This window comes from Pseudophryne corroboree, chromosome 9, assembly GCF_028390025.1.
Source record: "Pseudophryne corroboree isolate aPseCor3 chromosome 9, aPseCor3.hap2, whole genome shotgun sequence".
NCBI classification, from domain to species: Eukaryota; Metazoa; Chordata; class Amphibia; order Anura; family Myobatrachidae; genus Pseudophryne; species Pseudophryne corroboree.
In genome coordinates this window covers 302770880-302796072 of record NC_086452.1, presented here as the reverse complement: position 1 = coordinate 302796072, position 25193 = coordinate 302770880, and the positions used below count along the sequence as shown (strand labels likewise).

General features: G+C 43.3%; 2 non-coding genes and 72 pseudogenes across 2 annotated transcripts; all 74 read right to left on the bottom strand.

Moving 5' to 3' along the window:
• Positions 1-47: 47 nt before the first annotated feature.
• On the bottom strand, positions 48-166 carry LOC134963752 (5S ribosomal RNA; annotated as a pseudogene).
• Positions 167-274: 108 nt separating this feature from the next.
• On the bottom strand, positions 275-392 carry LOC134958993 (5S ribosomal RNA; annotated as a pseudogene).
• A 107-nt stretch (positions 393-499) lies between these two features.
• LOC134963481 (5S ribosomal RNA) lies at positions 500-618 on the bottom strand (annotated as a pseudogene).
• Positions 619-725: 107 nt separating this feature from the next.
• LOC134964222 (5S ribosomal RNA) lies at positions 726-844 on the bottom strand (annotated as a pseudogene).
• A 107-nt stretch (positions 845-951) lies between these two features.
• LOC134960108 (5S ribosomal RNA) lies at positions 952-1070 on the bottom strand (annotated as a pseudogene).
• A 107-nt stretch (positions 1071-1177) lies between these two features.
• LOC134960206 (5S ribosomal RNA) lies at positions 1178-1296 on the bottom strand (annotated as a pseudogene).
• A 107-nt stretch (positions 1297-1403) lies between these two features.
• LOC134963058 (5S ribosomal RNA) lies at positions 1404-1522 on the bottom strand (annotated as a pseudogene).
• A 107-nt stretch (positions 1523-1629) lies between these two features.
• On the bottom strand, positions 1630-1748 carry LOC134961315 (5S ribosomal RNA; annotated as a pseudogene).
• A 107-nt stretch (positions 1749-1855) lies between these two features.
• On the bottom strand, positions 1856-1974 carry LOC134963750 (5S ribosomal RNA; annotated as a pseudogene).
• A 108-nt stretch (positions 1975-2082) lies between these two features.
• Positions 2083-2200, bottom strand: LOC134958992 (5S ribosomal RNA; annotated as a pseudogene).
• A 107-nt stretch (positions 2201-2307) lies between these two features.
• On the bottom strand, positions 2308-2426 carry LOC134962882 (5S ribosomal RNA; annotated as a pseudogene).
• A 107-nt stretch (positions 2427-2533) lies between these two features.
• Positions 2534-2652, bottom strand: LOC134964221 (5S ribosomal RNA; annotated as a pseudogene).
• Positions 2653-2759: 107 nt separating this feature from the next.
• On the bottom strand, positions 2760-2878 carry LOC134964132 (5S ribosomal RNA). The gene has a single exon (XR_010188187.1). It is a non-coding gene; the product is annotated as a 5S ribosomal RNA (ribosomal RNA).
• A 107-nt stretch (positions 2879-2985) lies between these two features.
• Positions 2986-3104, bottom strand: LOC134961659 (5S ribosomal RNA; annotated as a pseudogene).
• A 107-nt stretch (positions 3105-3211) lies between these two features.
• LOC134961132 (5S ribosomal RNA) lies at positions 3212-3330 on the bottom strand (annotated as a pseudogene).
• Positions 3331-3437: 107 nt separating this feature from the next.
• LOC134960285 (5S ribosomal RNA) lies at positions 3438-3556 on the bottom strand (annotated as a pseudogene).
• Positions 3557-3663: 107 nt separating this feature from the next.
• Positions 3664-3782, bottom strand: LOC134960205 (5S ribosomal RNA; annotated as a pseudogene).
• A 107-nt stretch (positions 3783-3889) lies between these two features.
• Positions 3890-4008, bottom strand: LOC134960169 (5S ribosomal RNA; annotated as a pseudogene).
• Positions 4009-4115: 107 nt separating this feature from the next.
• On the bottom strand, positions 4116-4234 carry LOC134961314 (5S ribosomal RNA; annotated as a pseudogene).
• Positions 4235-4341: 107 nt separating this feature from the next.
• LOC134958937 (5S ribosomal RNA) lies at positions 4342-4460 on the bottom strand (annotated as a pseudogene).
• A 108-nt stretch (positions 4461-4568) lies between these two features.
• LOC134964890 (5S ribosomal RNA) lies at positions 4569-4686 on the bottom strand (annotated as a pseudogene).
• Positions 4687-4793: 107 nt separating this feature from the next.
• On the bottom strand, positions 4794-4912 carry LOC134962960 (5S ribosomal RNA; annotated as a pseudogene).
• Positions 4913-5019: 107 nt separating this feature from the next.
• On the bottom strand, positions 5020-5138 carry LOC134963558 (5S ribosomal RNA; annotated as a pseudogene).
• A 107-nt stretch (positions 5139-5245) lies between these two features.
• Positions 5246-5364, bottom strand: LOC134960590 (5S ribosomal RNA; annotated as a pseudogene).
• Positions 5365-5471: 107 nt separating this feature from the next.
• On the bottom strand, positions 5472-5590 carry LOC134960203 (5S ribosomal RNA; annotated as a pseudogene).
• Positions 5591-5697: 107 nt separating this feature from the next.
• LOC134960843 (5S ribosomal RNA) lies at positions 5698-5816 on the bottom strand (annotated as a pseudogene).
• A 107-nt stretch (positions 5817-5923) lies between these two features.
• Positions 5924-6042, bottom strand: LOC134961406 (5S ribosomal RNA; annotated as a pseudogene).
• Positions 6043-6149: 107 nt separating this feature from the next.
• Positions 6150-6268, bottom strand: LOC134960287 (5S ribosomal RNA; annotated as a pseudogene).
• Positions 6269-6375: 107 nt separating this feature from the next.
• On the bottom strand, positions 6376-6494 carry LOC134961449 (5S ribosomal RNA; annotated as a pseudogene).
• A 107-nt stretch (positions 6495-6601) lies between these two features.
• Positions 6602-6720, bottom strand: LOC134963521 (5S ribosomal RNA; annotated as a pseudogene).
• A 107-nt stretch (positions 6721-6827) lies between these two features.
• On the bottom strand, positions 6828-6946 carry LOC134959060 (5S ribosomal RNA; annotated as a pseudogene).
• Positions 6947-7053: 107 nt separating this feature from the next.
• Positions 7054-7172, bottom strand: LOC134963192 (5S ribosomal RNA; annotated as a pseudogene).
• Positions 7173-7280: 108 nt separating this feature from the next.
• LOC134964077 (5S ribosomal RNA) lies at positions 7281-7399 on the bottom strand (annotated as a pseudogene).
• Positions 7400-13174: 5775 nt separating this feature from the next.
• On the bottom strand, positions 13175-13293 carry LOC134960495 (5S ribosomal RNA; annotated as a pseudogene).
• A 107-nt stretch (positions 13294-13400) lies between these two features.
• LOC134964508 (5S ribosomal RNA) lies at positions 13401-13520 on the bottom strand (annotated as a pseudogene).
• Positions 13521-13627: 107 nt separating this feature from the next.
• LOC134962550 (5S ribosomal RNA) lies at positions 13628-13746 on the bottom strand (annotated as a pseudogene).
• A 108-nt stretch (positions 13747-13854) lies between these two features.
• On the bottom strand, positions 13855-13973 carry LOC134963695 (5S ribosomal RNA; annotated as a pseudogene).
• A 107-nt stretch (positions 13974-14080) lies between these two features.
• LOC134963340 (5S ribosomal RNA) lies at positions 14081-14206 on the bottom strand (annotated as a pseudogene).
• A 106-nt stretch (positions 14207-14312) lies between these two features.
• Positions 14313-14421, bottom strand: LOC134964690 (5S ribosomal RNA; annotated as a pseudogene).
• A 107-nt stretch (positions 14422-14528) lies between these two features.
• Positions 14529-14647, bottom strand: LOC134960731 (5S ribosomal RNA; annotated as a pseudogene).
• Positions 14648-14754: 107 nt separating this feature from the next.
• On the bottom strand, positions 14755-14873 carry LOC134962809 (5S ribosomal RNA; annotated as a pseudogene).
• Positions 14874-15195: 322 nt separating this feature from the next.
• On the bottom strand, positions 15196-15314 carry LOC134959689 (5S ribosomal RNA; annotated as a pseudogene).
• Positions 15315-15647: 333 nt separating this feature from the next.
• Positions 15648-15766, bottom strand: LOC134961224 (5S ribosomal RNA; annotated as a pseudogene).
• A 322-nt stretch (positions 15767-16088) lies between these two features.
• Positions 16089-16207, bottom strand: LOC134959645 (5S ribosomal RNA; annotated as a pseudogene).
• A 333-nt stretch (positions 16208-16540) lies between these two features.
• Positions 16541-16659, bottom strand: LOC134960104 (5S ribosomal RNA; annotated as a pseudogene).
• A 108-nt stretch (positions 16660-16767) lies between these two features.
• LOC134961971 (5S ribosomal RNA) lies at positions 16768-16886 on the bottom strand (annotated as a pseudogene).
• A 332-nt stretch (positions 16887-17218) lies between these two features.
• LOC134962627 (5S ribosomal RNA) lies at positions 17219-17337 on the bottom strand (annotated as a pseudogene).
• A 108-nt stretch (positions 17338-17445) lies between these two features.
• Positions 17446-17564, bottom strand: LOC134963121 (5S ribosomal RNA; annotated as a pseudogene).
• A 107-nt stretch (positions 17565-17671) lies between these two features.
• LOC134961428 (5S ribosomal RNA) lies at positions 17672-17790 on the bottom strand (annotated as a pseudogene).
• A 107-nt stretch (positions 17791-17897) lies between these two features.
• On the bottom strand, positions 17898-18017 carry LOC134963451 (5S ribosomal RNA; annotated as a pseudogene).
• A 107-nt stretch (positions 18018-18124) lies between these two features.
• Positions 18125-18243, bottom strand: LOC134962549 (5S ribosomal RNA; annotated as a pseudogene).
• Positions 18244-18351: 108 nt separating this feature from the next.
• On the bottom strand, positions 18352-18470 carry LOC134963682 (5S ribosomal RNA; annotated as a pseudogene).
• A 107-nt stretch (positions 18471-18577) lies between these two features.
• LOC134962375 (5S ribosomal RNA) lies at positions 18578-18703 on the bottom strand (annotated as a pseudogene).
• A 106-nt stretch (positions 18704-18809) lies between these two features.
• Positions 18810-18918, bottom strand: LOC134964345 (5S ribosomal RNA; annotated as a pseudogene).
• A 107-nt stretch (positions 18919-19025) lies between these two features.
• LOC134963027 (5S ribosomal RNA) lies at positions 19026-19144 on the bottom strand (annotated as a pseudogene).
• A 107-nt stretch (positions 19145-19251) lies between these two features.
• On the bottom strand, positions 19252-19370 carry LOC134960986 (5S ribosomal RNA; annotated as a pseudogene).
• Positions 19371-19477: 107 nt separating this feature from the next.
• On the bottom strand, positions 19478-19596 carry LOC134961368 (5S ribosomal RNA; annotated as a pseudogene).
• A 322-nt stretch (positions 19597-19918) lies between these two features.
• Positions 19919-20037, bottom strand: LOC134959644 (5S ribosomal RNA; annotated as a pseudogene).
• Positions 20038-20370: 333 nt separating this feature from the next.
• On the bottom strand, positions 20371-20489 carry LOC134959776 (5S ribosomal RNA; annotated as a pseudogene).
• Positions 20490-21037: 548 nt separating this feature from the next.
• LOC134964014 (5S ribosomal RNA) lies at positions 21038-21156 on the bottom strand (annotated as a pseudogene).
• A 107-nt stretch (positions 21157-21263) lies between these two features.
• Positions 21264-21382, bottom strand: LOC134962712 (5S ribosomal RNA; annotated as a pseudogene).
• A 107-nt stretch (positions 21383-21489) lies between these two features.
• On the bottom strand, positions 21490-21608 carry LOC134959742 (5S ribosomal RNA; annotated as a pseudogene).
• A 107-nt stretch (positions 21609-21715) lies between these two features.
• Positions 21716-21834, bottom strand: LOC134963478 (5S ribosomal RNA; annotated as a pseudogene).
• Positions 21835-21941: 107 nt separating this feature from the next.
• LOC134959832 (5S ribosomal RNA) lies at positions 21942-22060 on the bottom strand (annotated as a pseudogene).
• Positions 22061-22167: 107 nt separating this feature from the next.
• On the bottom strand, positions 22168-22286 carry LOC134962777 (5S ribosomal RNA; annotated as a pseudogene).
• A 107-nt stretch (positions 22287-22393) lies between these two features.
• LOC134960202 (5S ribosomal RNA) lies at positions 22394-22512 on the bottom strand (annotated as a pseudogene).
• Positions 22513-22619: 107 nt separating this feature from the next.
• LOC134959741 (5S ribosomal RNA) lies at positions 22620-22738 on the bottom strand (annotated as a pseudogene).
• Positions 22739-22845: 107 nt separating this feature from the next.
• On the bottom strand, positions 22846-22971 carry LOC134958934 (5S ribosomal RNA; annotated as a pseudogene).
• A 106-nt stretch (positions 22972-23077) lies between these two features.
• On the bottom strand, positions 23078-23186 carry LOC134963839 (5S ribosomal RNA; annotated as a pseudogene).
• A 107-nt stretch (positions 23187-23293) lies between these two features.
• Positions 23294-23412, bottom strand: LOC134960730 (5S ribosomal RNA; annotated as a pseudogene).
• Positions 23413-23519: 107 nt separating this feature from the next.
• Positions 23520-23638, bottom strand: LOC134961970 (5S ribosomal RNA; annotated as a pseudogene).
• Positions 23639-23745: 107 nt separating this feature from the next.
• LOC134960827 (5S ribosomal RNA) lies at positions 23746-23864 on the bottom strand (annotated as a pseudogene).
• Positions 23865-24186: 322 nt separating this feature from the next.
• On the bottom strand, positions 24187-24305 carry LOC134959643 (5S ribosomal RNA; annotated as a pseudogene).
• Positions 24306-24638: 333 nt separating this feature from the next.
• Positions 24639-24757, bottom strand: LOC134961780 (5S ribosomal RNA). Its single transcript, XR_010187962.1, has one exon. It is a non-coding gene; the product is annotated as a 5S ribosomal RNA (ribosomal RNA).
• Between the last annotated feature and the right edge of the window lie 436 nt (positions 24758-25193).

Here is a 25193-nt window from a genome sequence, read left to right as displayed (position 1 = left end):
GTTTGAAAATGGAATGCATCAACAGAATGGTGTTGGCAGTATAAAAATACCTACAGCACCTCGTATTCCCAGGTGGTCTCCCACCAAAGTACTAAACAGGCCCCACACTTCTTAGCTTCCAAGATCAGATGATATTGGGCATATCCAGTGTGATGAGGCTGTAGATAAGCTTTGTGGTTTCTGTTAGAACTTTTCTACTTCTAACTACTGGTAAATAAATGAACAAAGTTTGAAAATGGAATGCATCAACAGAACGGAGTTGGCAGTATACAAATATCTGCAGCACCTTGCATTCCCAGGTGGTTTCCCATCCAAACACTAACCAGGCCCAGCACTGCTTAGTTCCAAGGTCAGATGAGATTGGGCGTATCCACTGTGGTGTGGCTGTAGATGAACTTTGCGGTTTCTGTTAGAACTTTTCTACTTCTAGCTACTGGTACATAAATGAATAAGTTTGAAAATGGAATGCATCAACAGAATGGTGTTGGCAGTATAAAAATAACTCCAGCACCTTGTATTCCCTGGTTGTCTCCCATCCAAGTACTAACCAGGTCCAACACTTCTTAGCTTCCAAGATCAGATGAGATTGGGTATATCCAGTGTGGTGTGGCTGTAGATGAGCTTTGCGGTTTCTGTTAGAACTTTTCTACTTCTAACTACTGGTACATAAATGAATAAGTTTGAAAATGGAATGCATCAACAGAATTGTGTTGGCAGTATAAAAACACCTACAGCACCTTGTATTCCCAGGTGGTCTCCCATCCAAGTACTAACCAGGCCCAACACTGTTGAGCTTCTAAGGTCAAATGATATTGGGCAGATCCAGTGTGGTGTGGCTGTAGATGAGCTTTGCGGTTTCTGTTAGAACTTTTCTACTTCTAACTACTGGTACATAAATGAACAGGTTTGAAAATGGAATGCATCAACAGAACGGTGTTTGCAGTATAAAAAGATCTACAGCACCTTGTACTCCCAGGTGGTCTCACATCCATGTACTAACCAAGCCCAACACTGCTTAGCTTCCAAGATCAGATGAGATTGGGCGTATCCAGTGTGGTGTGGCTGTAGATGAGCTTTGTGGTTTCTGTTAGAACTTTTCTACTTCTAACTACTGGTACATAAATGAATAAGTTTGAAAATGGAATGCATCAACAGAACGGTGTTGGCAGTATAAAAATACCTACAGCACCTCGTATTCCCAGGTGGTCTCCCACCAAAGTACTAAACAGGCCCAACACTGCTTAGCTTCCAAGATCAGATGAGATTGTTCGTATCCAGTGTGGTGTGGCTGTAGATGAGCTTTGTGGTTTCTGTTAGAACTTTTCTACTTCTAACTACTGGTACATAAATGAATAAGTTTGAAAATGGAATGCATCAACAGAACGGTGTTGGCAATATAAAAATACCTGCAGCACCTTGTATTCCCAGGTTGTCTCCCATCCAAGTACTAACCAAACCCAACACTGCTTAGCTTCCAAGATCAGATGAGATTGGGCGTATCCAGTGTGGTGTGGATGTAGATAATCTTTGTGGTTTCTGTTAGAACTTTTCTACTTCTAACTACTGGTAAATAAATGAAAAAGTTTGAAAATGGAATGCATCAACAAAACGGAGTTGGCAGTATAAAAATATCTGCAGCACCTTGCATTCCCAGGTGGTTTCCCATCCAAATACTAACCAGGCCCAGCACTGCTTAGTTTCCAAGATCAGATGAGATTGGGCGTATCCAGTGTGGTGTGGCTGTAGATGAACTTTGAGGTTTCTGTTAGAACTTTTCTACTTCTAGCTACTGGTACATAAATGAATAAGTTTGAAAATGGAATGCATCAACAGAATGGTGTTCGCAGTATAAAAATACCTACAGCACCTCGTATTCCCAGGTGGTCTCCCACCAAAGTACTAAACAGGCCCCACACTTCTTAGCTTCCAAGATCAGATGATATTGGGCATATCCAGTGTGATGAGGCTGTAGATAAGCTTTGTGGTTTCTGTTAGAACTTTTCTACTTCTAACTACTGGTAAATAAATGAACAAAGTTTGAAAATGGAATGCATCAACAGAACGGAGTTGGCAGTATAAAAATATCTGCAGCACCTTGCATTCCCAGGTGGTTTCCCATCCAAACACTAACCAGGCCCAGCACTGCTTAGTTCCAAGGTCAGATGAGATTGGGCGTATCCACTGTGGTGTGGCTGTAGATGAACTTTGCGGTTTCTGTTAGAACTTTTCTACTTCTAGTTACTGGTACATAAATGAATAAGTTTGAAAATGGAATGCATCAACAGAATGGTGTTGGCAGTATAAAAATAACTCCAGCACCTTGTATTCCCTGGTTGTCTCCCATCCAAGTACTAACCAGGTCCAACACTTCTTAGCTTCCAAGATCTGATGAGATTGGGTGTATCCAGTGTGGTGTGGCTGTAGATGAGCTTTGCGGTTTCTGTTAGAACTTTTCTACTTCTAACTACTGGTACATAAATGAATAAGTTTGAAAATGGAATGCATCAACAGAATGGTGTTGGCAGTATAAAAACACCTACAGCACCTTGTATTCCCAGGTGGTCTCCCATCCAAGTACTAACCAGGCCCAACACTGTTGAGCTTCTAAGGTCAAATGATATTGGGCAGATCCAGTGTGGTGTGGCTGTAGATGAGCTTTGCGGTTTCTGTTAGAACTTTTCTACTTCTAACTACTGGAACATAAATGAACAGGTTTGAAAATGGAATGCATCAACAGAACGGTGTTTGCAGTATAAAAAGATCTACAGCACCTTGTACTCCCAGGTGGTCTCACATCCAAGTACTAACCAAGCCCAACACTGCTTAGCTTCCAAGATCAGATGAGATTGGGCGTATCCAGTGTGGTGTGGCTGTAGATGAGCTTTGTGGTTTCTGTTAGAACTTTTCTACTTCTAACTACTGGTACATAAATGAATAAGTTTGAAAATGGAATGCATCAACAGAACGGTGTTGGCAGTATAAAAATACCTACAGCACCTCGTATTCCCAGGTGGTCTCCCACCAAAGTACTAAACAGGCCCAACACTGCTAAGCTTCCAAGATCAGATGAGATTGTTCGTATCCAGTGTGGTGTGGCTGTAGATGAGCTTTGTGGTTTCTGTTAGAACTTTTCTACTTCTAACTACTGGTACATAAATGAATACGTTTGAAAATGGAATGCATCAACAGAACGGTGTTTGCAGTATAAAAATACCTGCAGCACCTTGTATTCCCAGGTTGTCTCCCATCCAAGTATTAACCAGGCCCAACACTGCTTAGCTTCCAAGATCAGATGAGATTGGGTGTATCCAGTGTGGTGTGGCTATAGATGAGCTTTGTGGTTTCTGTTAGAACTTTTCTACTTCTAGGTACTGGTACATAAATGAATAAGTTTGAAAATGGAATGTATCAACAGAACGGTGTTGGCAGTATAAAAATACCTGCAGCACCTTGTATTCCCAGGTGGTCTCCCATCAAAGTACTAAACAGGCCCAACACTGCTTAGCTTCCAAGATCAGATGAGATTGGGCGTATCCAGTGTGTTGTGGCTGTAGATGAGCTTTGTGGTTTCTGTTAGAACTTTTCTACTTCTAACTACTGGTACATAAATTAATAAGTTTGAAAATAGAATGCATTAACAGAACGGTGTTGGCAGTATAAAAATACCTACAGCACCTCGTATTCCCAGGTGGTCTCCCACCAAAGTACTAAACAGGCCCAACACTGCTTAGCTTCCAAGATCAGATGAGATTGTTCGTATCCAGTGTGGTGTGGCTGTAGATGAGCTTTGTGGTTTCTGTTAGAACTTTTCTACTTCTAACTACTGGTACATAAATGAATAAGTTTGAAAATGGAATGCATCAACAGAACGGTGTTGGCAGTATAAAAATACCTGCAGCACCTTGTATTCCCAAGTGGTCTCCCATCCAAGTACTAACCAAGCCCAACACTGCTTAGCTTCCAAGATCAGATGAGATTGGGCGTATCCAGTGTGGTGTGGATGTAGATAATCTTTGTGGTTTCTGTTAGAACTTTTCTACTTCTAACTACTGGTAAATAAATGAAAAAGTTTGAAAATGGAATGCATCAACAAAACGGAGTTGGCAGTATAAAAATATCTGCAGCACCTTGCATTCCCAGGTGGTTTCCCATCCAAATACTAACCAGGCCCAGCACTGCTTAGTTTCCAAGATCAGATGAGATTGGGCGTATCCAGTGTGGTGTGGCTGTAGATGAACTTTGAGGTTTCTGTTAGAACTTTTCTACTTCTAGCTACTGGTACATAAATGAATAAGTTTGAAAATGGAATGCATCAACAGAATGGTGTTGGCAGTATAAAAATACCTCCAGCACCTTGTATTCCCAGGTTGTCTCCCATCCAAGTACTAACCAGGCCCAACACTTCTTAGCTTCCAAGATCAGATGATATTGGGCATATCCAGTGTGATGAGGCTGTAGATAAGCTTTGTGGTTTCTGTTAGAACTTTTCTACTTCTAACTACTGGTAAATAAATGAACAAAGTTTGAAAATGGAATGCATCAAAAGAACGGAGTTGGCAGTATAAAAATATCTGCAGCACCTTGCATTCCCAGGTGGTTTCCCATCCAAATACTAACCAGGCCCAGCACTGCTTAGTTCCAAGGTCAGATGAGATTAGGCGTATCCACTGTGGTGTGGCTGTAGATGAACTTTGCGGTTTCTGTTAGAACTTTTCTACTTCTAGCTACTGGTACATAAATGAATAAGTTTGAAAATGGAATGCATCAACAGAATGGTGTTGGCAGTATAAAAATAACTCCAGCACCTTGTATTCCCTGGTTGTCTCCCATCCAAGTACTAACCAGGTCCAACACTTCTTAGCTTCCAAGATCAGATGAGATTGGGTGTATCCAGTGTGGTGTGGCTGTAGATAAGCTTTGTGGTTTCTGTTAGAACTTTTCTACTTCTAACTACTGGTACATAAATGAATAAGTTTGAAAATGGAATGCATCAACAGAATGGTGTTGGCAGTATAAAAACACCTACAGCACCTTGTATTCCCAGGTGGTCTCCCATCCAAGTACTAACCAGGCCCAACACTGTTGAGCTACCAAGGTCAAATGATATTGGGCAGATCCAGTGTGGTGTGGCTGTAGATGAGCTTTGCGGTTTCTGTTAGAACTTTTCTACTTCTAACTACTGGTACATAAATGAACAGGTTTGAAAATGGAATACATCAACAGAATGGTGTTTGCAGTATAAAAAGATCTACAGCACCTTGTACTCCCAGGTGGTTTCACATCCAAGTACTAACCAAGCCCAACATTGCTTAGCTTCCAAGATCAGATGAGATTGGGCGTATCCAGTGTGGTGTGGCTGTAGATGAGCTTTGTGGTTTCTGTTAGAACTTTTCTACTTCTAACTACTGGTACATAAATGAATAAGTTTGAAAATGGAATGCATCAACAGAACGGTGTTGGCAGTATAAAAATACCTACAGCACCTCGTATTCCCAGGTGGTCTCCCACCAAAGTACTAAACAGGCCCAACACTGCTTAGCTTCCAAGATCAGATGAGATTGTTCGTATCCAGTGTGGTGTGGCTGTAGATGAGCACTGTGGTTTTTGTTAGAACTTTTCTACTACTAACTACTGGTACATAAATGAATAAGTTTGAAAATGGAATGCATCAACAGAACGGTGTTGGCAGTTTAAAAATACCTGCAGCACCTTGTATTCCCAGGTGGTCTCCCATCCAAATACTAACCAAGCCCAACACTGCTTAGTTTCCAAGATCAGATGAGATTGGGCGTATCCAGTGTGGTGTGGCTGTAGATGAGCTTTGTGGTTTCTGTTAGAACTTTTCTACTTCTAACTACTGGTACATAAATGAATACGTTTGAAAATGGAATGCATCAACAGAACGGTGTTGGCAGTATGAAAATACCTACAGCACTTCATATTCCCAGGTGGTCTCCCACCCAAGTACTAAACAGGCCCAACACTGCTTAGCTTCCAAGATCAGATGAGATTGTTCGTATCCAGTGTGGTGTGGCTGTAGATGAGCTTTGTGGTTTCTGTTAGAACTTTTCTACTTCTAACTACTGGTACATAAATGAATAAGTTTGAAAATGGAATGCATCAACAGAACGGTGTTGGCAGTATAAAAATACCTGCAGCACCTTGTATTCCCAGGTGGTATCCCATCCAAGTACTAACCAAACCCAACACTGCTTAGCTTCCAAGATCAGATGAGATTGGGCGTATCCAGTGTGGTGTGGCTGTAGATAATCTTTACGGTTTCTGTTAGAACTTTTCTACTTCTAAATACTGGTAAATAAATAAAAAAGTTTGAAAATGGAATGCATCAACAAAACGGAGTTGGCAGCATAAAAATATCTGCAGCACCTTGCATTCCCAGGTGGTTTCCCATCCAAATACTAACCAGGCCCAGCACTGCTTAGTTTCCAAGATCAGATGAGATTGGGCACATCTAGTGTGGTGTGGCTGTAGATGAACTTTGCGGTTTCTATTAGAACTTTTCTACTTCTAGCTACTGGTACATAAATGAATAATTTTGAAAATGGAATGCATCAACAGAACGGTGTTGGCAGTATAAAAATACCTACAACACCTTGTATTGCCAGGTGGTCTCCCATCCTAGTACTAACCAGGACAAACACTGCTCAGCTTCCAAGATCAGATGAGATTGGGCGTATCCAGTGTGGTGTGGCTGTAGATAATCTTTGTGGTTTCTGTTAGAACTTTTCTACTTCTAACTACTGGTAAATAAATAAAAGAGTTTGAAAATGGAATGCATCAACAAAACGGAGTTGGCAGTATAAAAATATCTGCAGCACCTTGCATTCCCAGGTGGTTTCCCATCCAAACACTAACCAGGCCCAGCACTGCTTAGTTTCCAAGATCAGATGATATTGGGCGTACCCAGTGTGGTGAGGCTGTAGATAAGCTTTGTGGTTTCTGTTAGAACTTTTCTACTTCTAACTACTGGTACATAAATGAATACGTTTGAAAAAGGAATGCATCAATAGAATGGTGTTGGCAGTATAAAAACACCTACAGCACCTTGTATTCCCAGGTGGTCTCCCATCCGAGTACTAACCAGGCCCAACACTTCTTAGCTTCCAAGATCAGATGAGAATGGGCGTACCCAATGTGGTGTGGCTTTAGATAAGCTTTGTGTTTTCTGTTAGAACTTTTCTACTTCTAACTACTGGTAAATAAATAAACAAAGTTTGAAAATGGAATGCATCAACAGAACGGAGTTGGCAGTATAAAAATATCTGCAGCACCTTGCATTCCCAGGTGGTTTCCCATCCAAATACTAACCAGGCCCAGCACTGCTTAGTTTCCAAGGTCAGATGAGATTGGGCGTATCTACTGTGGTGTGGCTGTAGATGAACTTTGCGGTTTCTGTTAGAACTTTTCTACTTCTAGCTACTGGTACATAAATAATAAGATTTTACTTACCGATAAATCTATTTCTCGTAGTCCGTAGTGGATGCTGGGGACTCCGTCAGGACCATGGGGAATAGCGGCTCCGCAGGAGACAGGGCACAAAACTAAAGCTTTAGGATCAGGTGGTGTGTACTGGCTCCTCCCCCTATGACCCTCCTCCAAGCCTCAGTTAGGATACTGTGCCCGGACGAGCGTACACAATAAGGAAGGATATTGAATCCCGGGTAAGACTCATACCAGCCACACCAATCACACCGTATAACTTGTGATCTAAACCCAGTTAACAGTATGACAAACGTAGGAGCCTCTGAACAGACGGCTCACAACAAATAACAACCCGATTTTTTTGTAACAATAACTATGTACAAGTATTGCAGACAATCCGCACTTGGGAATGGCGCCCAGCATCCACTACGGACTACGAGAAATAGATTTATCGGTAAGTAAAATCTTATTTTCTCTGACGTCCTAAGTGGATGCTGGGGACTCCGTCAGGACCATGGGGATTATACCAAAGCTCCCAAACGGGCGGGAGAGTGCGGATGACTCTGCAGCACCGAATGAGAGAACTCCAGGTCCTCTTTAGCCAGGGTATCAAATTTGTAGAATTTTACAAACGTGTTCTCCCCCCCCCCCGTGCTCGGCAGAGTTGTAATGCCGAGACCCCTCGGGCAGCCGCCCAGGATGAGCCCACCTTCCTTGTGGAATGGGCCTTGACAGATTTAGGCTGTGGCAGGCCTGCCACAGAATGTGCAAGTTGAATTGTGCTACAAATCCAACGAGCAATCGTCTGCTTAGAAGCAGGAGCACCCAGCTTGTTGGGTGCATACAGTATAAACAGCGAGTCAGATTTTCTGACTCCAGCCGTCCTTGAAATGTATATTTTCAATGCCCTGACAACGTCCAGCAACTTGGAATCTTCCAAATCGCTAGTAGCCGCAGGCACCACAATAGGCTGGTTCAGGTGAAACGCTGACACCACCTTAGGCAGAAACTGAGGACGCGTCTGCAGTTCTGCCCTGTCCGAATGGAAAATCAGATATGGGCTCTTATACGATAAAGCCGCCAATTCTGATACTCTCCTGGCTGAAGCCAGGGCCAGTAGCATGGTTACTTTCCATGTAAGATATTTCAAATCCACCGATTTGAGTGGCTCAAACCAATGGGATTTGAGAAAATCCAAAACTACATTCAGGTCCCACGGAGCCACTGGGGGCACAACCGGGGGCTGTATATGTAGTACTCCTTTTACAAAAGTCTGGACTTCAGGAACTGAAGCCAATTCTTTCTGGAAGAAAATCGACAGGGCCGAAATTTGAACCTTAATGGACCCCAATTTGAGGCCCATAGACAATCCTGTTTGCAGGAAATGTAGGAATCGACCCAGTTGAAATTCCTCCGTGGGGGCCTTCCTGGCCTCACACCACGCAACATATTTTCTCCAAATGCGGTGATAATGTTGTGCAGTCACCTCCTTCCTGGCTTTAACCAGTGTAGGAATGACCTCTTCTGGAATGCCTTTTTCCTTTAGAATTCGGCGTTCAACCGCCATGCCGTCAAACGCAGCCGCGGTAAGTCTTGGAATAGACACGGTCCCTGCTGAATCAGGTCCCGTCTTAGAGGTAGAGGCCACGGATTTTCCGTGAGCATCTCCTGAAGTTCCGGGTACCAAGTTCTTCTTGGCCAATCCGGAGCCACGAGTATCGTTCTTACTCCCCTTTGCCGTATAATTCTCAGTACTTTGGGTATGAGAGGCAGAGGAGGAAACACATACACTGACTGGTACACCCACGGTGTTACCAGAGCGTCCACAGCTATTGCCTGAGGGTCTCTTGACCTGGCGCAATACCTGTCCAGTTTTTTGTTGAGGCGAGACGCCATCATATCCACCTTTGGTTTTTCCCAACGGTTCACAATCATGTGGAAGACTTCTGGATGAAGTCCCCACTCTCCCGGGTGTAGATCGTGTCTGCTGAGGAAGTCTGCTTCCCAGTTGTCTACTCCCGGAATGAACACTGCTGACAGTGCTATCACATGATCTTCCGCCCAGCGAAGAATCCTTGCAGCTTCTGCCATTGCTCTCCTGCTTCTTGTGCCGCCCTGTCTGTTTACGTGGGCGACTGCCGTGATGTTGTCCGACTGGATCAACACCGGCTGACCCTGAAGCAGGGGTTTTGCCAGGCTTAGAGCATTGTAAATTGCTCTTAGCTCCAGTATATTTATATGAAGAGACATCTCCAGGCTTGACCATACTCCCTGGAAGTTTCTTCCCTGTGTGACCGCTCCCCAGCCTCTCAGACTGGCATCCGTGGTCACCAGGACCCAGTCCTGTATGCCGAATCTGCGGCCCTCTAACAGATGAGCACTCTGCAACCACCACAGAAGAGACACCCTTGTCCGTGGCGATAAGGTTATCCGCTGATGCATCTGCAGATGCGATCCGGACCATTTGTCCAGCAGATCCCACTGAAAAGTTCGTGCGTGGAATCTGCCGAATGGAATTGCTTCGTAAGAAGCCACCATCTTTCCCAGGACTCTTGTGCATTGATGCACAGACACTTTTCCTGGTTTTAGGAGGTTCCTGACAAGTTCGGATAACTCCTTGGCGTTCTCCTCCGGAAGAAACACCTTTTTCTGAACCGTGTCCAGAATCATTCCCAGGAACAGCAGACGTGTTGTCGGGGTCAACTGAGATTTTGGAAAATTCAGAATCCACCCGTGTTGTTGCAGCACTACTTGGGTTAGTGCTACTCCGTCCTCCAGCTGTTCTCTGGACCTTGCCCTTATCAGGAGATCGTCCAAGTAAGGGATAATTAATACGCCTCTTCTTCGCAGAAGAATCATCATTTCGGCCATTACCTTGGTAAAGACCCGAGGTGCCGTGGACAATCCAAACGGCAGCGTCTGAAACTGATAATGACAGTTTTGCACCACGAACCTGAGGTACCCTTGATGTGAAGGGCAAATTGGGACATGCAGGTAAGCATCCTTTATGTCCAGGGACACCATAAAGTCCCCTTCTTCCAGATTCGCTATCACTGCTCTGAGTGATTCCATCTTGAACTTGAATTTTTGTATGTACAGGTTCAAAGATTTCAGATTTAGAATAGGTCTTACCGAGCCGTCCGGCTTCGGTACCACAAATAGCGTGGAGTAATACCCCTTTCCCTGTTGTAGGAGGGGTACCTTGACTATCACCTGCTGAGAAAACAGCTTGTGAATGGCTTCCAATACCGTCGCCCTGTCTGAGGGAGACGTTGGCAAAGCAGACTTTAGGAACCGGCGATGGGGAGACTTCTCGAATTCCAACCTGTAACCCTGAGATACTACCTGCAGGATCCAAGGGTCCACCTGTGAGCAAGCCCACTGTGCGCTGAAATTCCTGAGTCGACCCCCCACCGCTCCTGAGTCCGCTTGTACAGCCCCAGCGTCATGCTGAGGGCTTTGCAGAACCCTGGGAGGGCTTCTGTTCCTGGGCAGGGGCTGCTTGCTGCCCTCTCTTACCCCTTCCTCTGCCCCGGGGCAGATATGACTGTCCTTTTGCCCTCTTGTTCTTATAGGACCGAAAGGACTGCGGCTGAAAAGACGGTGTCTTTTTCTGTTGGGAGGGGGTCTGAGGTAAAAAGGTGGATTTTCCGGCAGTTGCCGTGGCCACCAGATCCGATAGACCTACGCCAAATAATTCCTCCCCTTTATACGACAATACTTCCATATGTCGTTTGGAATCCGCATCACCTGACCACTGTCGCGTCCATAAACTTCTTCTGGCAGATATGGACATCGCACTTACTCTCGATGCCAGAGTGCAAATATCCCTCTGAGCATCTCGCATATAAAGAAAAGCATCCTTTAATTGCTCTATAGTCAATAAAATACTGTCCCTATCCAGGGTATCAATATTTTCAGTCAGGGAATCCGACCAGACCACCCCAGCACTGCACATCCTGGCTGAGGCGATGGCTGGTCGCAGTATAACACCAGAATGTGTGTATATACTCTTTAGGGTAGTTTCCAGCCTCCTATCAGCTGGATCCTTGAGGGCGGCCGTATCAGGAGACGGTAACGCCACTTGTTTTGATAAGCGTGTGAGCGCCTTATCCACCTTAGGGGGTGTTTCCCAGCGCGCCCTAACCTCTGGCGGGAAAGGGTATAATGCCAATAACTTTTTTGAAATTAGCACTTTTCTATCTGGGTTAACCCACGCTTCATCACATACATCATTCAATTCCTCTGATTCAGGAAAAACTACAGGTAGTTTTTTCACCCCCCACATAATACCCCTTTTTGTGGTACTTGTAGTATCAGAGATATGCAAAGCCTCCTTCATTGCCGTGATCATATAACGTGTGGCCCTACTGGAAAATATGTTTGTTTCTTCACCGTCGACACTAGAATCAGTGTCCGTGTCTGGGTCTGTGTCGACCGACTGAGGTAAAGGGCGTTTTACAGCCCCTGACGGTGTCTGAGACGCCTGGGCAGGTACTAACTGGTTTGACGGCCGTCTCATGTCGTCAACTGATTTTTGTAATGTGCTGACATTATCACGTAATTCCATAAACAAAGCCATCCATTCCGGCGTCGACTCCCTGGGGGGTGACATCACCATTACCGGCAATTGCTCTGCCTCCACACCAACATCGTCCTCATACATGTCGACACACACGTACCGACACACAGCAGACACACAGGGAATGCTCTTATCGAAGACAGGACCCCACTAGCCCTTTGGGGAGACAGAGGGAGAGTTTGCCAGCACACACCCAAGCGCTATAATATATATGGGAACAACCTTATATAAGTGTTGTATCCTTATAGCAGCTTAAATATATAAAATATCGCCAAAAAAGTGCCCCCCCTCTCTGTTTTACCCTGTTTCTGTAGTGCAGTGCAGGGGAGAGTCCTGGGAGCCTTCCTCACAGCGGAGCTGAGCAGGAAAATGGCGCTGTGTGCTGAGGAGAATAAGCCCCGCCCCCTATTCCGGCTGGCTTTTCTCCCGTAGTTTGTAATATCTGGCAAGGGTTAAATACATCCATATAGCCTCAAGGGCTATATGTGATGTATTTTTTAGCCATAAAAGGTATTTACATTGCTGCCCAGGGCGCCCCCAGCAGCGCCCTGCACCCTCCGTGACCGTTGGTGAGAAGTGTGTGACAAACAATGGCGCACAGCTGCAGTGCTGTGCGCTAACTTCAAGAAGACTGAAGAGCCTTCTGCCGCCGGTTTCTGGACCTTCAATCTTCAGCATCTGCAAGGGGGGTCGGCGGCGCGGCTCCGGGACGAACCCCAGGGTGAGACCTGTGTTCCGACTCCCTCTGGAGCTAATGGTGTCCAGTAGCCTAAGAAGCCAATCCATCCTGCACGCAGGTGAGTTGAACTTCTCTCCCCTAAGTCCCTCGATGCAGTGAGCCTGTTGCCAGCAGGACTCACTGAAAATAAAAAACCTAAAAACTTTTTCTAAGCAGCTCCTTAAGAGAGCCACCTAGATTGCACCCTGCTCGGACGGGCACAAAAACCTAACTGAGGCTTGGAGGAGGGTCATAGGGGGAGGAGCCAGTACACACCACCTGATCCTAAAGCTTTAGTTTTGTGCCCTGTCTCCTGCGGAGCCGCTATTCCCCATGGTCCTGACGGAGTCCCCAGCATCCACTTAGGACGTCAGAGAAAAATAAGTTTGAAAATAGAATGCATCAACAGAATGGTGTTGGCAGTATAAAAATAACTCCAGCACCTTGTATTCCCAGGTTGTCTCCCATCCAAGTACTAACAAGGCCCAACACTTCTTAGCTTCCAAGATCAGATGAGATTGGGTGTATCCAGTGTGGTGTGGCTGTAGATGAGTTTTGTGATTTCTGTTAGAACTTTTCTACTTCTAGCTACTGGTACATAAGTGAATAAGTTTGAAAATGGAATGCATCAACAGAACGGTGTTGGCAGTATAAAAAGACCTACAGCACCTTGTATTCCCAGGTTGTCTCCCATCCAAGTACTAACCAGGCCCAACACTTCTTAGTTTCCAAGAATCAGATGATATTGGGCGTATCCAGTGTGGTGTGGCTGTAGATAAGCTTTGTGGTTTCTGTTATAACTTTTCTACTTCTAACTACTGGTACATAAATGAATACGTTTGAAAAAGGAATGCATCAATAGAATGGAGTTGGCAGTATAAAAACACCTACAGCACCTTGTATTCCCAGGTGGTCTCCCATCCGAGTACTAACCAGGCCCAACACTTCTAAGCTTCCAAGATCAGATGAGATTGGACGTACCCAGTGTGGTGTAGCTGTAGATAAGCTTTGTGGTTTCTGTTAGAACTTTTCTACTTCTAACTACTGGTAAATAAATGAACAAAGTTTGAAAATGGAATGCATCAACAAAACGGAGTTGGCAGTATAAAAATATCTGCAGCACCTTGCATGCCCAGGTGGTTTCCCATCCAAATACTAACCAGGCCCAGCACTGCTTAGTTTCCAAGGTCAGATGAGATTGGGCGTATCCAGTGAGGTGTGGCTGAAGATAATCTTTGTGGTTTCTGTCAGAACTTTTCTACTTCTAACTACTGGTAAATAAATGAAAAAGTTTGAAAATGGAATGCATCAACAGAACGGTTTTGGCAGTATAAAAATACCTACAGCACCTTGTATTCCCAGGTGGTCTCCCACCCAAGTACTAACCAGGCCCAACACTACTTAGCTTCCAAGATCAGATGAGATATGAGATTGGGCGTATACAGTATGCTGTGGCTGTAGATGAACTGTGCGGTTTCTGTTAGAACTTTCTACTTCTAGCTACTGGTACATACATGAAAAAATTTGAAAATGGAATGCATCAACAGAATGGTGTTGGCAGTATAAAAATACCTACAGCACCTTATATTCCCAGTTGGTCTCCCATCCAAGTACTAACCAGGCCCAACACTGCTTAGCTTCCAAGATCAGGCGTATCCAGTGTGGTGTGGCTGTAGAAGAGCTTTGTGGTTTCTATTTGAACTTTTCTACTTCTAGCTACTGCTACATAAATGAAAAAATTTGAAAATGGAATGCATCAACAGAACGGAGTTGGCAGTATAAAAATATGTGCAGCACCTTGCATTCCCAGGTGGTTTCCCATCCAAGTACTAACCAGGCCCAGCGCAGCTTAGCTTCCAAGATCAGATGAGATTGGGCGTGTCCAGTGTGGTGTGGCTGCAGATGAGCTTTGCAGTTTCTGATAGATCTTTTCTACTTCTAGCTACTGGAACATAAATGAATAAGTTTGAAAATTGAATGCATCAACAGAACGGTGTTGGCAGTATAAAAATACCTACAGCACCTTGTATTCCCAGGTGGTCACCCATCCAAATACTAACCAGGCCCAACACTGCTTAGCTTCTAAGGTCAGATCAGATTGGACGGATACAGTGTGGTGTGGCTGTAGATGAGCTTTGTGGTTTCTGTTAGAACTTTTCTACTTCTAACTACTGGTACTTAAATGAACAGGTTTGAAAATGGAATGCATCAACAGAACGGTGTTGGCAGTATATAAATACCTACAGCAGCTTGTATTCCCAGGTGGTCTCCCAACCAAGTCCAGCACTGCTTAGCTTCCAAGATCAGATGAGATTGGGCGTATCCAGTGTGGTGTGGCTGCAGATGAGCTTTGTGGTTTCTGTTAGAACTTTTCTACTTCTAACTACTGGTACATAAATGAATAAGTTTGAAATTAAAATGCATCAACAGAACGGTGTTGGCAGTATAAAAATACCTACAGCACTTTGCATTCCCAGGTGGTCTTCCATCCAAGTACTAAACAGGCCCAACACTGCTTAGCTTCCAAGATCAGATGAGATTGGGCGTATCCAGTGTGGTGTGGCTGTAGATAAGCTTTGTGGTTTCTGTTAGAACTTTTCTACTTCTAGCTACTGGTACATAAATGAAAATATTAGAAAATGGAATGCATCAACAGAACGGAGTTGGCAGTATAAAAATATCTGCAGCACCTTGCATTCCCAGGTTGTTTCCCATCCAAATACTAACCAGGCTCAGCACTACTTAGTTTCCAAGATCAGATGATATTGGGCGTATCCAGTGTGGTGTGGCTGTAAATGAACTTTGCGGTTTCTGTTAGAACTTTTCTACTTCTAGCTACTGGTACATAAATGAATAAATTTGAAAATGGAATGCATCAACAGAATGGTGTTGGCAGTATAAAAATACCTACAGCACCTTGTATTCCTAGGCGGTCTCCCATCCAAGTACTAACCAGGCCCAACACTGCTTAGCTTTCAAGATCAGATGAGAGTGGGCATATACAGTGTGGTGTGGCTGTAGATGAGCTTTGTGGTTTCTGTTAGAACTTTTCTACTTCTAACTACTGGTACATAAATGAACAGGTTTGAAAATGGAATGCATCAACAGAACGGTGTTGGCAGTATAAAAATACCTACAGCACCTTGTATTCCCAGGTGGTCTCCCAACCAAGTCCAGCACTGCTTAGCTTCCAAGATCAGATGAGATTGGGCGTATCCAGTGTGGTGTGGCTGCAGATGAGCTTTGTGGTTTCTGTTAGAACTTTTCTACTTCTAACTACTGGTACATAAATGAATAAGTTTGAAATTAAAATGCATCAACAGAACGGTGTTGGCAGTATAAAAATACCTACAGCACTTTGTATTCCCAGGTGGTCTTCCATCCAAGTACTAAACAGGCCCAACACTGCTTAGCTTCCAAGATCAGATGAGATTGGGCGTATCCAGTGTGGTGTGGCTGTAGATAAGCTTTGTGGTTTCTGTTAGAACTTTTCTACTTCTAGCTACTGGTACATAAATGAAAATATTAGAAAATGGAATGCATCAACAGAACGGAGTTGGCAGTATAAAATATCTGCAGCACCTTGCATTCCCAGGTTGTTTTCCCATCCAAATACTAACCATGCTCAGCACTACTTAGTTTCCAAGATCAGATGATATTGGGCGTATCCAGTGTGGTGTGGCTGTAAATATACTTTGCGGTTTCTGTTAGAACTTTTCTACTTCTAGCTACTGGTACATAAATGAATAAATTTGAAAATGGAATGCATCAACAGAATGGTGTTGGCAGTATAAAAATACCTACAGCACCTTGTATTCCTAGGCGGTCTCCCATCCAAGTACTAACCAGGCCCAACACTGTTTAGCTTTCAAGATCAGATGAGATTGGGCATATACAGTGTGGTGTGGCTGTAGATGAGCTTTGTGGTTTCTGTTAGAACTTTTCTACTTCTAACTACTGGTACATAAATGAACAGGTTTGAAAATGGAATGCATCAACAGAACGGTGTTGTCAGTATAAAAAATACCTACAGCACCTTGCATTCCCAGGTGGTTTCCCATCCAAACACTAACCAGGCCCAGCACTGCTTAGTTTCCAAGATCAGATGAGATTGGGCGTATCCAGTGTGGTGTGGCTGTAGATGAACTGTGTGGTTTCTGTTAGAACTTTTCTACTTTTAGCTACTGGTACATAAGTGAATAAGTTTGAAAATGGAATGCATCAACTGAATGGTGTTGGCAGTATAAAAATACCTCCAGCACCTTGTATTCCCAGGTTGTTTCCCATCCAACTACTAACCAGGCCCAACACTTCTTAGCTTCCAAGATCAGATGATATTGGGCGTACCCAGTGTGGTGAGGCTGTAGATAAGCTTTGTGGTTTCTGTTAGAACTTTTCTACTTCTAACTACTGGTACATAAATGAATACGTTTGAAAAAGGAATGCATCATAGAATGGTGTTGGCAGTATAAAAACACCTACAGCACCTTGTATTCCCAGGTGGTCTCCCATCCGAGTACTAACCAGGCCCAACAATTCTTAGCTTCCAAGATCAGATGAAAATGGGCGTACCCAATGTGGTGTGGCTGTAGATAAGCTTTGTTGTTTCTGTTAGAACTTTTCTACTTCTAACTACTGGTAAATAAATAAACAAAGTTTGAAAATGGAATGCATCAACAGAACGGAGTTGGCAGTATAAAAATATCTACAGCACCTTGCATTCCCAGGTGGTTTCCCATCCAAATACTAACCAGGCCCAGCACTGCTTAGTTTCCAAGGTCAGATGAGATTGGGCGTATCTACTGTGGTGTGGCTGTAGATGAACTTTGCGGTTTCTGTTAGAACTTTTCTACTTCTAGCTACTGGTACATAAATAAATAAGTTTGAAAATGGAATGCATCAACAGAATGGTGTTGGCAGTATAAAAATAACTCCAGCACCTTGTATTCCCAGGTTGTCTCCCATCCAAGTACTAACCAGGCCCAACACTTCTTAGCTTCCAAGATCAGATGAGATTGGGTGTATCCAGTGTGGTGTGGCTGTAGATGAGTTTTGTGGTTTCTGTTAGAACTTTTCTACTTCTAACTACTGGTACATAAGTGAATAAGTTTGAAAATGGAATGCATCAACAGAACGGTGTTGGCAGTATAAAAAGACCTACAGCACCTTGTATTCCCAGGTTGTCTCCCATCCAAGTACTAACCAGGCCCAACACTTCTTAGCTTCCAAGAATCAGATGATATTGGGCGTATCCAGTGTGGTGTGGCTGTAGATAAGGTTTGTGGTTTCTGTTAGAACTTTTCTACTTCTAACTACTGGTACATAAATGAATACGTTTGAAAAAGGAAAGCATCAATAGAATGGTGTTGGCAGTATAAAAACACCTACAGCACCTTGTATTCCCAGGTGGTCTCCCATCCGAGTACTAACCAGGCCCAACACTTCTAAGCTTCCAAGATCAGATGAGATTGGACGTACCCAGTGTGGTGTAGCTGTAGATAAGCTTTGTGGTTTCTGTTAGAACTTTTCTACTTCTAACTACTGGTAAATAAATGAACAAAGTTTGAAAATGGAATGCATCAACAAAACGGAGTTGGCAGTATAAAAATATCTGCAGCAACTTGCATTCCCAGGTGGTTTCCCATCCAAATACTGACCAGGCCCAGCACTGCTTAGTTTCCAAGGTCAGATGAGATTGGGCGTATCCAGTGAGGTGTGGCTGAAGATAATCTTTGTGGTTTCTGTCAGAACTTTTCTACTTCTAACTACTGGTAAATAAATGAAAAAGTTTGAAAATGGAATGCATCAACAGAACGGTGTTGGCAGTATAAAAATACCTACAGCACCTCGTATTCCCAGGTGGTCTCCCACCCAAGTACTAACCAGGCCCAACACTACTTAGCTTCCAAGATCAGATGAGATATGAGATTGGGCGTATACAGTGTGCTGTGGCTGTAGATGAACTGTGCGGTTTCTGTTAGAACTTTCTACTTCTAGCTACTGGTACATAAATGAAAAAATTTGAAAATGGAATGCATCAACAGAATGGTGTTGGCAGTATAAAAATACCTACAGCACCTTGTATTCCCAGGTGGTCTCCCATCCAAGTACTAACCAGGCCCAACACTGCTTAGCTTCCAAGATCAGGCGTATCCAGTATGGTGTGGCTGTAGAATAGCTTTGTGGTTTCTATTTGAACTTTTCTACTTCTAGCTACTGGTACATAAATGAAAAAATTTGAAAATGGAATGCATCAACAGAACGGAGTTGGCAGTATAAAAATATGTGCAGCACCTTGCATTCCCAGGTGGTTTCCCATCCAAGTACTAACCAGGCCCAGCGCAGCTTAGCTTCCAAGATCAGATGAGATTGGGCATATCCAGTGTGGTGTGGCTGTAGATGAGCTTTGTGGTTTCTGTTAGAACTTTTCTACTTCTAGCTACTGGAACATAAATGAATAAGTTTGAAAATGGAATGCATCAACAGAACGGTGTTGGCAGTATAAAAATACCTACAGCACCTTGTATTCCCAGGTGGTCTCCCGTCCAAGTACTAACCAAGCCAAACACTGCTTAGCTTCCAAGATCAGATGAGATTGGGCGTATCCAGTGTGGTGTGGCTCTAGATGAGCTCTGTGGTTTCTGTTAGAACTTTTCTACTTCTAACTACTGGTACATAAATGAAAAAGTTTGAAAATTGAATGCATCAACAGAACGGTGTTGGCAGTATAAAAATACCTACAGCACCTTGTATTCCCAGGTGGTCACCCATCCAAGTACTAACCAGGCCCAACACTGCTTAGCTTCTAAGGTCAGATCAGATTGGGCGGATACAGTATGGTGTGGCTGTAGATGAGCTTTGTGGTTTCTGTTAGAACTTTTCTACTTCTAACTACTGGTACATAAATGAACAGGTTTGAAAATGGAATGCATCAACAGAACGGTGTTGGCAGTATAAAAACACCTACAGCACCTTGTATTCCCAGGTGGTCTCCCAACCAAGTCCAGCACTGCTTAGCTTCCAAGATCAGATGAGATTGGGCGTATCCAGTGTGGTGTGGCTGCAGATGAGCTTTGTGGTTTCTGTTAGAACTTTTCTACTTCTAACTACTGGTACATAAATGAATAAGTTTGAAAATAAAATGCATCAACAGAACGGTGTTGGCAGTATAAAAATACCTACAGCACTTTGTATTCCCAGGTGGTCTTCCATCCAAGTACTAAACAGGCCCAACACTGCTTAGCTTCCAAGATCAGATGAGATTGGGCGTATCCAGTGTGGTGTGGCTGTAGATAAGCTTTGTGGTTTCTGTTAGAACTTTTCTACTTCTAGCTACTGGTACATAAATGAAAAAATTAGAAAATGGAATGCATCAACAGAACGGAGTTGGCAGTATAAAAATATCTGCAGCACCTTGCATTCCCAGGTTGTTTCCCATCCAAATACTAACCAGGCTCAGCACTGCTTAGTTTCCAAGATCAGATGATATTGGGCGTATCCAGTGTGGTGTGGCTGTAGATGAACTTTGCGGTTTCTGTTAGAACTTTTCTACTTCTAGCTACTGGTACATAAATGAATAAATTTGAAAATGGAATGCATCAACAGAATGGTGTTGGCAGTATAAAAATACCTACAGCACCTTGTATTCCCAGGTGGTCTCCCATCCAAGTACTAACCAGGCCCAACACTGCTTAGCTCTCAAGATCAGATGAGATTGGGCATATACAGTGTGGTGTGGCTGTAGATGAGCTTTGTGGTTTCTGTTAGAACTTTTCTACTTCTAACTACTGGTACATAAATGAACAGGTTTGAAAATGGAATGCATCAACAGAACTGTGTTGGCAGTATAAAAATACCTACAGCACCTTGTATTCCCAGGTGGTCTCCCAACCAAGTCCAGCACTGCTTAGCTTTCAAGATCAGATGAGATTGGGCATATACAGTGTGGTGTGGCTGTAGATAAGCTTTGTGGTTTCTGTTAGAACTTTTCTACTTCTAGCTACTGGTACATAAATGAAAAAATTAGAAAATGGAATGCATCAACAGAACGGAGTTGGCAGTATAAAAATATCTGCAGCACCTTGCATTCCCAGGTTGTTTCCCATCCAAATACTAACCAGGCTCAGCACTGCTTAGTTTCCAAGATCAGATGATATTGGGCGTATCCAGTGTGGTGTGGCTGTAGATGAACTTTGCGGTTTCTGTTAGAACTTTTCTACTTCTAACTATTGGTACATTAATGAATAGGATTGAAAATGGAATGCATCAACAGAACGGTGTTGGCAGTATAAAAACACCTACAGCACATTGTATTACCAGGTAGTCTCCCATCCAAGTACTAACCAGGCCCAACACTTCTAAGCTTCCAAGATCAGATGAGATTGGGCGTATCCAGTGTGGTGTGGCTGTAGATGAGGTTTGTGGTTTCTATTTGAACTTTTCTACTTCTAGCTACTGGTACATAACTGAAAAAATTTGAAAATGGAATGCATCAACAGAACGGAGTTGGCAGTATAAAAATATGTGCAGCACCTTGCATTCCCAGGTGGTTTCCCATCCATGTACTGACCAGGCCCAGCACAGTTTAGCTTCCAAGATCAGATGAGATTGGGAGTGTCCAGTGTGGTGTAGCTGCAGATGAGCTTTGCAGTTTCTGATAGAACTTTTCTACTTCTAACTACTGGTAAATAAATGAAAAAGTTTGAAAATGGAATGCATCAACAGAACGGTGTTGGCAGTATAAAAATACCTGCAGCACCTTGTATTCCCAGGTGGTCTCCCATCCAAGTACTAACCAAACCCAACACTGCTTAGCTTCCAAGATCAGATGAGATTGGGCGTATCCAGTGTGGTGTGGCTGTAGATAATCTTTATGGTTTCTGTTAGAACTTTTCTACTTCTAAATACTGGTAAATAAATGAAAAAGTTTGAAAATGGAATGCATCAACAAAACGGAGTTGGCAGCATAAAAATATCTGCAGCACCTTGCATTCCCTGGTGGTTTCCCATCCAAATACTAACCAGGCCCAGCACTGCTTAGTTTCCAAGATCAGATGAGATTGGGCGCATCTAGTGTGGTGTGGCTGTAAATGAACTTTGCGGTTTCTGTTAGAACTTTTCTACTTCTAGCTACTGGTACATAAATGAATAATTTTGAAAATGGAATGCATCAACAGAACGGTGTTGGCAGTATAAAAATACCTACAGCACCTTGTATTGCCAGGTGGTCTCCCATCCTAGTACTAACCAGGACCAACACTGCTTAGCTTCCAAGATCAGATGAGATTGGGCGTATCCAGTGTGGTGTGGCTGTAGATGAGCTGTGTGGTTTCTGTTAGAACTTTTTTACTTCTAACTACTGGTACATAAATGAATAAGATTGAAAATGGAATGCATCAACAGAACGGTGTTGGCAGTATAAAAATACCTGCAGCACCTTGTATTCCCAGGTGGTCTCCCATCAAAGTACTAACCAGTCCCAACACTGCTTAACTTCCAAGATCAGATGAGATTGGGCTTATCCAGTGTTGTGTGGCTGTAGATGAGCTTTGTGGTTTCTGTTAGAACTTTTCTACTTCTAACTACTGGTACATAAATGAATAAGTTTGAAAATGGAATGCATCAACAGAACGGTGTTGGCAGTATAAAAATACCTACAGCACCTCGTATTCCCAGGTGGTCTCCCACCAAAGTACTAAACAGGCCCAACACTGCTTAGCTTCCAAGATCAGATGAGATTGTTCGTATCCAGTGTGGTGTGGCTGTAGATGAGCTTTGTGGTTTCTGTTAGAACTTTTCTACTTCTAACTACTGGTACATAAATGAATAAGTTTGAAAATGGAATGCATCAACAGAACGGTGTTGGCAGTATAAAAATACCTGCAGCACCTTGTATTCCCAGGTGGTCTCCCATCCAAGTACTAACCAAACCCAACACTGCTTAGCTTCCAAGATCAGATGAGATTGGGCGTATCCAGTGTGGTGTGGCTGTAGATAATCTTTATGGTTTCTTTTAGAACTTTTCTACTTCTAAATACTGGTAAATAAATGAAAAAGTTTGAAAATGGAATGCATCAACAAAACGGAGTTGGCAGCATAAAAATATCTGCAGCACCTTGCATTCCCAGGTGGTTTCCCATCCAAATACTAACCAGGCCCAGCACTGCTTAGTTTCCAAGATCAGATGAGATATGAGATTGGGCGTATACAGTGTGCTGTGGCTGTAGATGAACTGTGCGGTTTCTGTTAGAACTTTCTACTTCTAGCTACTGGTACATAAATGAAAAAATTTGAAAATGGAATGCATCAACAGAATGGTGTTGGCAGTATAAAAATACCTACAGCACCTTGTATTCCCAGGTGGTCTCCCATCCAAGTACTAACCAGGCCCAACACTGCTTAGCTTCCAAGATCAGGCGTATCCAGTGTGGTGTGGCTGTAGAATAGCTTTGTGGTTTCTATTTGAACTTTTCTACTTCTAGCTACTGCTACATAAATGAAAAAATTTGAAAATGGAATGCATCAACAGAACGGAGTTGGCAGTATAAAAATATGTGCAGCACCTTGCATTCCCAGGTGGTTTCCCATCCAAGTACTAACCAGGCCCAGCGCAGCTTAGCTTCCAAGATCAGATGAGATTGGGCGTGTCCAGTGTGGTGTGGCTGCAGATGAGCTTTGCAGTTTCTGATAGATCTTTTCTACTTCTAGCTACTGGAACATAAATGAATAAGTTTGAAAATGGAATGCATCAACAGAACGGTGTTGGCAGTATAAAAATTCCTACAGCACCTTGTATTCCCAGGTGGTCTCCCGTCCAAGTACTAACCAAGCCAAACACTGCTTAGCTTCCAAGATCAGATGAGATTGGGCGTATCCAGTGTGGTGTGGCTCTAGATGAGCTCTGTGGTTTCTGTTAGAACTTTTCTACTTCTAACTACTGGTACATAAATGAAAAAGTTTAAAAATTGAATGCATCAACAGAACGGTGTTGGCAGTATAAAAATACCTACAGCACCCTGTATTCCCAGGTGGTCACCCATCCAAGTACTAACCAGGCCCAACACTGCTTAGCTTCTAAGGTCAGATCAGATTGGGCGGATACAGTGTGGTGTGGCTGTAGATGAGCTTTGTGGTTTCTGTTAGAACTTTTCTACTTCTAACTACTGGTACATAAATGAACAGGTTTGAAAATGGAATGCATCAACAGAACGGTGTTGGCAGTATAAAAATACCTACAGCACCTTGTATTCCCAGGTGGTCTCCCAACCAAGTCCAGCACTGCTTAGCTTCCAAGATCAGATGAGATTGGGCGTATCCAGTGTGGTGTGGCTGCAGATGAGCTTTGTGGTTTCTGTTAGAACTTTTCTACTTCTAACTACTGGTACATAAATGAATAAGTTTGAAAATAAAATGCATCAACAGAACGGTGTTGGCAGTATAAAAATACCTACAGCACTTTGTATTCCCAGGTGGTCTTCCATCCAAGTACTAAACAGGCCCAACACTGCTTAGCTTCCAAGATCAGATGAGATTGGGCGTATCCAGTGTGGTGTGGCTGTAGATAAGCTTTGTGGTTTCTGTTAGAACTTTTCTACTTCTAGCTACTGGTACATAAATGAAAAAATTAGAAAATGGAATGCATCAACAGAACGGAGTTGGCAGTATAAAAATATCTGCAGCACCTTGCATTCCCAGGTTGTTTCCCATCCAAATACTAACCCGGCTCAGCACTGCTTAGTTTCCAAGATCAGATGATATTGGGCGTATCCAGTGTGGTGTGGCTGTAGATGAACTTTGCGGTTTCTGTTAGAACTTTTCTACTTCTAGCTACTGGTACATAAATGAATAAATTTGAAAATGGAATGCATCAACAGAATGGTGTTGGCAGTATAAAAATACCTACAGCACCTTGTATTCCCAGGTGGTCTCCCATCCAAGTACTAACCAGGCCCAACACTGCTTAGCTTTCAAGTTCAGATGAGATTGGGCATATACAGTGTGGTGTGGCTGTAGATGAGCTTTGTGGTTTCTGTTAGAACTTTTCTACTTCTAACTACTGGTACATAAATGAACAGGTTTGAAAATGGAATGCATCAACAGAACTGTGTTGGCAGTATAAAAATACCTACAGCACCTTGTATTCCCAGGTGGTCTCCCAACCAAGTCCAGCACTGCTTAGCTTTCAAGATCAGATGAGATTGGGCATATACAGTGTGGTGTGGCTGTAGATAAGCTTTGTGGTTTCTGTTAGAACTTTTCTACTTCTAGCTACTGGTACATAAATGAAAAAATTAGAAAATGGAATGCATCAACAGAACGGAGTTGGCAGTATAAAAATATCTGCAGCACCTTGCATTCCCAGGTTGTTTCCCATCCAAATACTAACCAGGCTCAGCACTGCTTAGTTTCCAAGATCAGATGATATTGGGCGTATCCAGTGTGGTGTGGCTG